This window comes from Castor canadensis, chromosome 13, assembly GCF_047511655.1.
Source record: "Castor canadensis chromosome 13, mCasCan1.hap1v2, whole genome shotgun sequence".
NCBI lineage: Eukaryota > Metazoa > Chordata > Mammalia > Rodentia > Castoridae > Castor > Castor canadensis.
This window is the reverse complement of record NC_133398.1, coordinates 111,603,360-111,610,136: the sequence shown is the minus strand read 5'-3', so window position 1 is coordinate 111,610,136 and position 6,777 is coordinate 111,603,360. Positions and strand designations below refer to the sequence as shown.

The 6,777-nt window shown below is 38.9% G+C and overlaps 1 pseudogene; it reads right to left on the bottom strand.

Annotated features, from left to right (window-relative positions):
* Nucleotides 1–254: 254 nt before the first annotated feature.
* Nucleotides 255–1,298, bottom strand: LOC109702153 (RWD domain-containing protein 4 pseudogene; annotated as a pseudogene).
* Nucleotides 1,299–6,777: the final 5,479 nt, after the last annotated feature.

The window sequence follows — 6,777 nt, the reverse complement described above, 5'->3', positions numbered from 1 at the left end:
GCATCTTTTATTCCCATCCTGGCATATGCAGCAAAGAGAAATGTTTTGAATAAAAGCCTGCACTTATTAAAATGCTTTCCCAAGTATCTGGCAATTTTGTTTTTATATTCTCCTATTACACATATCATTGAAAGCTCTCATGATCAAACACCATGACCCAAATCAAGTGAAGTATACATAGACATCAGTTTATTAAAGGGAAGCAGTTCACTGTTAAAAAATAAAAAGGAATTACAAAGAGTTATCATGTAAAGTTCAAATACGGGAATTTAAATTTCTCTGAAGCAACTCATACTTCAGTAACTAAGCAAAAGAAGAGATAAAGACTTTAAGATGAGACGCCTATTAATATGGATATGCTATAGAATAACTATAGACACAACATTCTCTACTGACAGCTTGAAAAGGGCTTCGTACTCCTTTAAACATTACCACAGCTATCAGGGTAAGATCATACCAATTAATACTGACTATTAGTGCCCATCTTCGTCCTTTTGCAAAGCTCAACGGGCTCCATAAAGTATTCTAAAGAGTAACATTTTCACCTTTTATTAAGGCAAGTTTGAGAATTAATACAACCCGATCTCTTCATGAACTTTCTATGTTTTTACATAAAAACATACAAAAACCTGTATTTTATAAAAAGCCACCTCAATATCAAAAAATAGTAATGAAAGATGTTGAACGCAGTTTACTTTTTAAAGATGCTTTCCTTGTCTCAAATCCCAAGGATTATTCATCATCTTTAGAGCCGGTTTTGCTTAAATGCTTCACCACATCAACCCAGTTCCAGCCTCGAGGAAGTTGCCCTTTATGATCTGTTTTATCTGCTAGTTTACATTTCTGGGCTTTTGAGAGTTGTTCTTTTTTATCTTTTTTCTTACTTGATGGGGCTATATTAGGAGTTTCAGCTGAGATGATATTGCTTATGGATGTTGTAGAATTAATGGGATGGTGATTCTTCATGAACTGCTCTTTATTGTCCTTGGCATATTCAAACAATGTATAGGTCACAGCAGTGCCAAGGTTAGCCTCCACTGCTTCCTGTAACTTGCTAGTATGCTCTGCTTTACAGCTGATGATATCGTGTTGTTAAAAAAAGCATTCGTAGATATAATTGGAGGTGCTTCGGTGTATGTTTCTGTCCAGGAAACCTCTATTAAGAGGGCCTTGGGATCGCCATTTTCACCTATCCTATATTGAAATGAAACTGGACTTAATTCCCGGAAAATTTCATCCCCTTCGTAAAGAGAACGCAATACTTCTCGCTCCATCTCCTGGTCCTCCTTGGCACTCATCGCGCAGGGCGCCTCCCGGGCAGACCGTGTTCACAACAACTAAAAGAGAGGGCTGAGGTCCCGAGGCTGGGCGCCACCCCTTCTGTGCCTCGGCTGCCGAGAAGGGGGTCCACTCTTCGCAGTAGCGGTAGACACGAGTTCACGCGCTCCCCCTGCCCTGGATAGAGTCAAGGCGCAGGCAGTGGGCTGTGGGCCAGGAGCCCAAGGCCACCACAGGTGAAGTGCCGGGGCGTGGGGCTAAAGTGTTTTAACACACTTTTCAAGGTATACTTTTCAAGGCAGTAAATATGGAACAATATTTACAAAGAGTTTTCTTTGAAAATAATGGTAGAAACAAAACATTCATATATCCTAAATCATATTGAGAGTTAGCAAAAATAGAAGATCATAAGAAGAATGACAAAGTCTAATTCACTTATTTAAGGGAAAATTCAAATGTGAGCAGCTCAGTCAATTCCCTTTTGCTGTCCAACATTCCAAAGTATTGGAGTACTTTCATTTTCCAAAAACATACAATAGCCATGTTAAGTTGTATTCATTTTTCTACAAATCAAACACTATTCTGATGATGCTTTCTTTATAGCCACTAATCTATTAAAACAGATCAGATATTTTTGAGGATTATTATTTCTCATGTAACCAACTGTTCATGATCAGACTTAGGTTGTTAATGCAACCTAAGTCTTTTTACTATGAGAAAGTGACTGTATACACTTGGTTCTTGGTCCTGTGAAATGACAGTCTCATCATGACTGATGAGACCTGCCTCATCAGTCATGGGACCATAGTGTCAGATGGCAAAGCAACGTCATCTGAATTGTGCTGAACCACACACTTGGCTAATTCCTCTTACCGCTCTACACAGCTAAAGGAAGGCTTATTCTGCCTTGGTGTCTACACAGCATCAAGAGTTTGGGCTCAGGTTGGAGCATGTGGCCGCCCCTTTCTCTCCTCTTCTAGACATTCACCAAAGGGAGCTGAGGAACGAAAGAGCATTCTTATGCACCTCAGCAGATAATGCTTTCCTTTGGTCAGGAATTTGTTGCTTCAGGAACTTTCACATTTCCCTTATGTTCTAGAAATGTCATTGTTGTCTTTCATGGTACAAATTACAACCCATAAAGGGGGTGTGTCTCTCCATTCCTATGGGCCATGAACTGGTATGAAGATTTTTAGTAGATAGAAATAGACACCAGATCATCTATTTATGTTAATTTGGATGATGAGTCTTTTCTCATACTTTCTATTGAATTATTCCATTGATGAAATCTGAAGAATAATAGAACTAATGAGAGGTTAAAAACTCAAATTGTATTTTTTTATTTCTTTATTTCCTTATAGTGAACAAAACTTTAATGTCCAGAGCATGTATGAGGGATTTAATGATTGGAAAAACTGTCCTGAGAATGTGGTCACCATATGTGACAGCCTTGCTTTCTATTTTGTCTTCAGTTTATGGGGTAAATTTGGTAATATTGTCTATTTTCTTATATTGCTTACATTGTTGAACCTCTGTGCCTCCACATTGAAGTTATTGAAATGTAGCAGAAATACCTGTGCAGTTGTAAAAAAGTTTCCTGAACACCTTTCCTTAGTCCCACCAATCTGTTCTTTTTAATTTTTTTGTTTCCATTCAACTCTTTTGCTAAAGGACCGCTTACTTTGTAAAAGGTAAGTGCACAATATTCACACACCTGCAGAACTTTCTTTCCTCTGTGAATCCAAGGCAATTGCCTTCAACTTCTCATATTTATTTTGCTTTCATTTCTGTTTGCAGTACATTCTAGTTGAGTGCTTTTATAGTGTTTTCTTGATTGTTGTCAGTTTGGGATACTCACTCGGTGCTGACATTTTTGTTAAGGTGATGTCACAGCAGAAAAACCTCTGGCAAACTAGAATCTGGCTGTAGTGCATGGAAGATACAACTTATGTTTGATTGTGTGTAAATACAGTTAGTTAGTTGGGAGGTTTATCAGATAGCTTGGCAGAAAGAAAGAGGGGCAGTACAAACTGTTTTCAGTAACTGTGCTGTTCATACACCTGATAAGATTCAGAGAGCTTTTCGAAATGCTGATAGGCTTTGAATAAGAAAAGAATAATCACTTCTACTGGCACCAGCTTATCAGGAATGAAGTAAAATGCAAACACTTTTACATTAGCAAAAGTAAATGTTTTAGACACTCTGGGCCTTTTTTCATTCAAATTAAACAGGAGGGGTGCTTTTGAGTGTGCTGTAATGAATAGAAGGATTTATTACCTTCACTAAATTACAGGTGAATATGTTGACAAAAGAACGTTCATCATCCACGGCAGTGTCTTTGATAAGCAGGTACATCTATGTGTGCATTCTCTGGAGAAATTAGGCTTTGGCTTTTCTCCTCCAATTCTATTAAACATCATTTCTGATGTTATAAGATGCAGTTATGTCGTATGTCAGTCGAGTCTCCTTGTTTTTGCAGCAGATGGGTGACAGGCATTTGAAACTTAGCTTATCAGACATATAAAATGCTGGTGCGCTCTGGGTAAGGCAGTTTGGGCTCAGTAAGTTTCTGTGAGTTGTGCTGAACTAGCAAACTCCAATAAAAGAAATCTGTTCTCTTTTTTTCCAGGAATGGAATGAGATTAATTACAAATTGAGGATGATTTAATGAGAAGATAAATGTATTTGTCCAAGTAATAGCCCATTTTGAAGCTCTTCTCCTTAAAAAAAGAGAGAGAGAGAGATTGGTTTTGCTCTTCAATATAAACCATTAAGTTCCCAGTTCTATCATTTTCACTTCTTTGTAATTTGATGCCTACAAATAATTTGACGTATTCAGATTTGCTAAATGATAGTGCAAGAGAAGATTAATTGATTTTGGATTACTATTGATTACTCTCTATGAGATCACTGTGACACACTGGAATCAATAGTATTCGATTAAGTGAGGCACCACCATTCTATACATTCAGCAGCAGTGGCGAATTCAGGAAAGAATATTCACAAGCTGATAAATTGACAAAGCGCTCAGCTTTAAATAGCCCTTTGTTCAGCACAAGTTCCTTAAAATATATTTCATTGGAAAGTTCGTGGTTTTTTTTTTTGCAACTTGGGGCCTTTCTGTGGAAGAAAGGTCATCAGTTTAAGGTTTATTAAATTTTAACTAGAAACAACTGGGCTCCATTTAGGTATAAAATAATTTAAGTACTTACTGCAGGCAACCTTCATGCTTTTGAGCTGTCGCTCAAAGGTTCCATTCTTTTATGAAGATGTCAATTGTAAACATAAAAATGCATCACTGGAAATGGAATGATTTAAGATACAAAATGAGATAAAAAGTCCTGCCTGAGGAAAGTCCTATAATCAAAATAAGGGGGTCTTAACTTTCTTCAGAAGTCACGTGCTCAGCAGCAGCGCTGGAAGGCAGCAGCAGGTAGAGAACCTTGGTCAAGCGTAGCTTCTTTTTTTTCCCTTTTTATCTGAGGGTGAGCATCACGCTGCCAATACTGCACGGGGGGTGGGGTGGGGGGGGAACTAAACGCTAAATAACATTTGATCCGAAAGCCGCTATTACTGCTAATAAACTGAAGTCTTTCTGTCCTAAGCAAACTCACAAAGTCGTTAGAAAAAAAAAAGAATCACCCATGTTTCCAGTCCTTTAAGAGTCAAGGCCTCAAGGAAAAGATTCTGTATAATATTTTACACTTGTGAGGCTCGGGCCTTATAATGAAGCCTTAGCTCTGACATTATGCAGCACTGCTCAGATGCTCCCTCCAAAAAGGAAGCATGACACTAATAACTCCACCGCACCGCATATGTGAGGGTTCTTACTTGCAAAGCCTCCTTGGAAATAAAATTCAGACTTCTAGCACCTGTGGACTCAAGGCCTTTATAGGCTGCAATTCTTTTCTTTTGGTTGGTTTTGGTTTGGTTTGTGGATGGAACCCAGGGCTTCACATGTAGTAGACAGTGCTCTGCTACTGTACCATACCTCCAAGCCCATGTTCAAGTCTTAACATGGACTTCAAAAAAGTTCTCTCATTTTCATATACATTGTTTGTTTTTGTTAAAGCCCTAAGAAGCTAGAAGTGACTTTCTGAGGGAAAATTCATATAAAAGTCAAGTTTGGAATCATGAAATTATCTGTTAAAACATCAGGCTTTTTTGCATGAAAGTACTGTCAAGAGATTTTCATTATAATCATAGGAAGTTGTTGTTTTTTGTCAAAAATTATGAAATATCAGTAATTTTGTCTAATCCAACCCCATAATTAAACCTATTTATATATTTATATTCCATAATCAATTTGGAAGTTACTAGTTCTGATGTTCTGGTGGCTGTATGAGATTATGAAAGACACACAACATTTGGCTCCAACTATGGCAAGTATATCATAATACCATTTTTAGCAACTATGTCATTTTTCTTTAACACTTAGAGGTAGTGTCTTGTACACACTGCAAAAAAGTGTGTATTATAGCTAGTGTCTGTCCTGTGGGAACTAAACTACTTCTAAGAATCCATGTAAACTTTCATCTGCTAAGGAAGACCTTGCCACACACACAGAGTAGCCTCAGATTATCAGAGTAGTACTGAACCCCTCCCCCAAAAGAATATAATCTATGCTGGGGGTTGGGGTAAAGGTTTCAAAAGAAATTGGAGAAAGTTGTCAACCCCTCAGGTATTTTATCTTCAAATGCATTTAGTAAGAGAACCTTCCTATGCTAGTGAGGGCTTTTGTGCTTCCCCTAGGGAACATTAAAACTGTGCCCCATTAAATGTGTCACCATTGCATTGTAGGCAGGTGCAGAATGCCCCAGTTGGCAGTGTTGCCTGTGATGCTTGATTGGCCTTTGCAGTCAGGAAGGGGGAGTGGCAGCGCATGGAGGAGATGTAGTAAAGCAATCCCAGAACGACCATCTGATCCCCCAGATGTGCGACTCCTGTTAGCACTGCTGTGCTGGCCACCAATATGAGTTTTCTCTGCCCACCTGTGAGCAGAAACTGACTCCCAGATAGGAAGGAAATTGGCTGTATCTGGGGGCAGGGGGGGAAGGGGGCTGGTGACATAGATAGAAATGTCAGCACAAAGTGCATCTTGACTTGGAGTCACATCAGGACTGGGCAAGTTTTGTCGCTCTGGGTAAGTACATGACAGCTTATATCTTGTTCCAGAGAGAGGCAGGGTGGGCATCATTTATCGGAACTTGACTGAGCAAATGCCTCTGACTGGTCCCACTGTCAGTCTTGGAGTTTTCCCTCAGTAGTGCCTTTTCCCCTGTCTGTGGCACTGAATTTGATTTATCACTGCTACTAAGCTCAAAAAAGAAATCATTCCTTTTGGTGTTTGCTATTAGGCACATGCAGTGCAGGGGTGCAGTGGGAAGGATGTAATATTAGCATACAAGGTCACTGTCCTAGTCACCCTGCTGCCAATGATGGCAAGCTATATATATATACATAAATATGTATATAGATGTTTATGTATGTGTCTATATA